At 34.2% G+C, this 4,424-nt stretch overlaps 1 protein-coding gene across 1 annotated transcript in view; it reads right to left on the reverse strand.

Moving 5' to 3' along the window:
• Nucleotides 1–4,424, reverse strand: part of CNTNAP5 (contactin associated protein like 5) — a 587,467-nt gene that overhangs the window by 105,664 nt on the left and 477,379 nt on the right. The window lies entirely within an intron of this gene.

Consider the following 4,424-nt stretch of genomic DNA (forward strand, 5'->3'; position numbering starts at 1 on the left):
TTTTGAACTGTTAATGGATCTTTAATGCCCCATGGTCTGTCTTGACTTTGGACCCCTGTGTATGCTTCATATTTATGTGGTATGGTATCTTTCCCCATGAACTTCACTGCTCATCCTCCTTCATCCTGCAATCACAAACACACACAAACTCTACATTCCTTAGTCACAAATTTTCTGCGCACCCAGTATTTATTTTAACTGGATGCCAATTTTTTAAAATAAAACTATTTAAAAAATTGTAGTAAGTCTTTCACTGAAGAACTGAGATCTGTTAGCAATGAACCTATTTTCCTGCATGGCAAAGCTCAGCTGCACTAAGGGCAGTTCCTCAAGCATTGTACATTCCCCACTAGGACAACTTCAATCATTCATATCACCTTCCTGGCTCTTGCAGGTATTTAATTTTTCAACCTTTTTAACATATTTTTCTTTTTAATTGTCTGCATCTTGTCTAGAGTTTATCATAAGGTTGAAAGAACATAGCCAACAAAAAATTGTAGTATTATAATTAGGGCAGCCGAAAGTCATTTAATTGGGGTTCCTACTTAATCTGCAAGCTGTTTGAGAATTAGAGCAATGCCTCTAATTTAAAAAAAATCAAAGAGACATACTTGTATGCCAGAAAACTTATAATTAACTCTTTGAATACTTAATGGTAAAAAGGTATTCATATTTTCACATTACGTAGTTGAGAAAACAGTGCCAGAGACATTGCTTTAGCCAGAATCAAGAATTAAACAGATTTTACACCAGCAGAGCCAAGAACAGACTAGGGTTTCCTAACCTTCAAAGCCTGTATATCTTCACAGCCCTAAAATCCTAAAATGAACTATTTGATTAGACAATTTTGGTTGATATTACTAGTGATTCTTATGTGGTGATTCTTCTACTGTCTTCTCCTGGTTTCTTATGTGGTTTCTCTTACCAACTAACAAATACATATGCATTTATCCTCTTGGCTTCCATATCACTCTTATTGACAATTTACATCATTGGTTACATGGCTTCGCTAAAAGCAATTTTATATGAAACTCTTCAGTTGGTCCTTGGTACCCCAAGCATATTCATCATGATGATGCTTCCTTGAACTGAGTCTGAATCAAATTTTAAAAACGTGACTATTGTCATTCATAGAAAACCTCCAAGTGTCATCTAGACAAATGCTCATTGCTTCCAGAGAAACATCTCAATTCCTTGTGTCTGCCTTGAGTGCAAGTGCAAGAGCCTCTATTTCTCTTGTGTGCCCTCACTACATTTGACATGATTCACCTGCAAATAGGAATAATAATTCCCTACCGATGTGAAAGCAGAAGTAGCATTTTGGGGGATCTCTGCAACTTTATGATTTATCAAGTCAGTGTAGTATTTTCCCTAAGGAGTTATAAGTTGGGAGTAACTTCAGTTTATTTTGGTACATATAAGAAGCTGAGCCAACGAAGCAAAAAAATAAGTTATATGAAAGATCAAAAAAGTAAGAAGTAAGTAAAGCCACACAAAAATGAGATTCATGGGAATAAAATCTTTCTAAAGTGTCCAGCACATTTGGAAAGATGTGATGTCAAATTTGGGGAGAATGAGAATTTTTTCATGCTGTTACATACACATGGGCATGAAGATAAAGATGTTGTCCTTCCTAATAAACACATAAAAATAGCAGATTCTCAAGTTCTGAAAAGTTAGTTACCAGACTCTTCAATTTTATCTTGCAGATAAAGACAATGAGTATACTTAGGCTAGTTGTGTTCTACCAAGACTCCGTGGCCTGTTGGCAGTTGAACTTGAATTTATACCTAGATCTCTTCATTTTACTCTCAGCTACAGGTGCTAGTTCTTGGGCTTCTCTTGCTTCACCTTTATAGTGACTGGCACATTTTTATGAAAGAGCAAAGCAGAGGAATGATACCACCAAGAGTGTAAAAGATAGGACAACTACAACTTTGCAGCATATATTTCAGAAGCTACAGTTATGAATTTTCCCCTACTCTGTTAAAGAAATGTGACCAGTGGAACAGCATGGTTGCAAATGTAACTATAATGGTGATAAAAGCCTGAAGTTAAAGTATTTTTTCTGGGAATCCAGTATGCGTTGACTTGTGTTTTAGCACTTCAACTTGTCACATTCTTATAGCAGGGGCAATATTAAAGGTACATCCTATCTGTAAAATCACCCCATTTTTGGCACTCAGGGAACACTCATAAGAACAGCAGCAATGTCACTGATTACAATGGTGAATGATGCTCTGTTTTGATTGAAAGATAGTTCAGTGGCTAAAGGTATCTATCCAAATTAATATTGAAGTACTGCCACATTCTATTGTATTAGTAAAGAAGTACATATCAGTGACATCTTTTTCTGTCTAGTGAATAAAAATATCCAGTTTCTCTAAATTTCTGAATGATAGGAAATGAAATTCTTAATTTTGTCTGCTACAACCAATTAGAATTTTTTGTTTTTGCTTTTCTTTCTGTTCTTTTTTTGAATCACTAAATTATAAAAATGGAAAAATTGTAACTTCAGCTTTTTCAGCTACCTGCTATTTCTAAATGGACATATCTCTGAATGCTAAATAACAAAATTTAAACCAACAGACTCAAATGACCTTCAACAGCATTTTTTTTCTTTTTCAAGCACATTAAGACAAATTCAATAAAGCAGAGTAACACCTGAGATGGAATTTATTGGAAAGAAGCATAACAGAAGCAGGTGCTCTCTCCACAGAAGACCTGGGCTTCACCTCTAGCAAGATATCTCCTCTAGACCCACCCACATGCTCTTACAACTCATTGTCTTTGTGATCAATTTTATTGAAATGTCTGGAAGTAAAAACCTGCCATGAAACACAGCTGCCTCTTTTCCTTGTTGACTTGCAGAAAGTTTATCACATATTCAGGATATATGATAATTTTATAGCTACATGAAATTTGCATGAAAGACTAAAAATTTATCCCATCTTTATATATACATTTTAGCCTGAAAGATTCATAAATAATTCCTGAAGATAAATTAAATTTTGGCATAAATATAATTTATGAAAATTGAGAACTACTTGAATTGATTTCACCAAAAAAAAGATTTAAATCTTGATGACTAGCAAACTTTCAGAGAAATAAAATGTGTTGTTTAAATAGGATTAAAACAGCATCATAAATTTAAAATATTTTAATAGTAAAACATATCACTTCTGTAGGTTATTAAGTAAATACCTTATAATAATAAAAATGTTTTAATCACATATCTTAGCTTATGAAATGAAAAATATGAAATAAATGAAGATGAAGAAAGAAATATGATTCCTATTGAGAAGAAAGAATATGACATATTCTGTTACTTCTTTTCCTTTAGCTCGTGTGCTTTAATGATGACTGTACTCAGAGTTAAAAGTTTTACAAACCCCAAATTTAAAGGAAGAAAGTAAAGATCACCCATTGATTGTTGTCGGTATTTCATTACCACTAGTAAAGCCATGTAGTGTGAGAGTTGTAGTTTGGTAACTTTTGAAGCTTGTTTATATTATTGTTCTAAGAATCTGCCCTTCCAAGTTTTATGTAAGAGCAGCTTCTTGGACTTTCTAATATAATATCCCTAAACTTTATAGCTCTATTTTGTACTTTAAAGCTTTATGAGCCCTCTCAACATATTTTCAAAAAGTTCTTTCTAAACTATAGCTATAAGGCTGATCTTTCCTACCTGGACTAATGTGGCTAAATTCTCTCTCTGTCTTGTATCTGTCTCTGTCTCTCTCTCTTTTCTCTCTCTATTACTGGTGACTGAAATCCCTTTTAGATGGTGGAATGTATTTCATAAAACTGTTATGAATAATGCTTAGGAGTTAGGTATCAGCAGGAATAGGGAAGTATGTCCCACTGACCTCGAGCTAACACCACTAAGATATAATGAGCTGATATATTTCTTTCCTAAGAGCATATTTTGATTATAAGGATAAAAAATAATAGGAGTCCCTGGATAACTGAAGATCATATGTATAAGGAGAACAGATGCAAAAAGAGTCTGAGACTACCTTAAAAATTTGCTAAGAGGAGACATAATCTATTATTGCTGTGGCTAATAAAGCTAGAAAGAAAAAAAAATGTAAAATTAGATTTATAATTATGTGTTTTATGACATATATTAATCATTTTCCAGGTCTAAAATAAAAGTAATTTTTCTTGTACCTGGTCATACAGTGGTTTGGTAGGATTTATAGCATGAAGGGTACCTTAAGATGTCCCCTACCTACAAACAATTGGCTGTTTAGCTGTAATCGGAAATGGCCCTCCTCCAAAGTCTCCCTGGTCATCTTTGGGAGGCTGTCCACTTGTAGTGAGGTCACCTTGAGGTTCCTCTCAGCCCGAACATAATGCCATTGGTTGTCATTCAGAAGAGAAGGAGACCGGACGACGAGCTCTATAGGGCCATTGCCAAC

This window comes from Pteropus vampyrus, unplaced genomic scaffold (assembly GCF_000151845.1).
Source record: "Pteropus vampyrus isolate Shadow unplaced genomic scaffold, Pvam_2.0 Scaffold87, whole genome shotgun sequence".
In the NCBI taxonomy this organism is placed as follows: domain Eukaryota; kingdom Metazoa; phylum Chordata; class Mammalia; order Chiroptera; family Pteropodidae; genus Pteropus; species Pteropus vampyrus.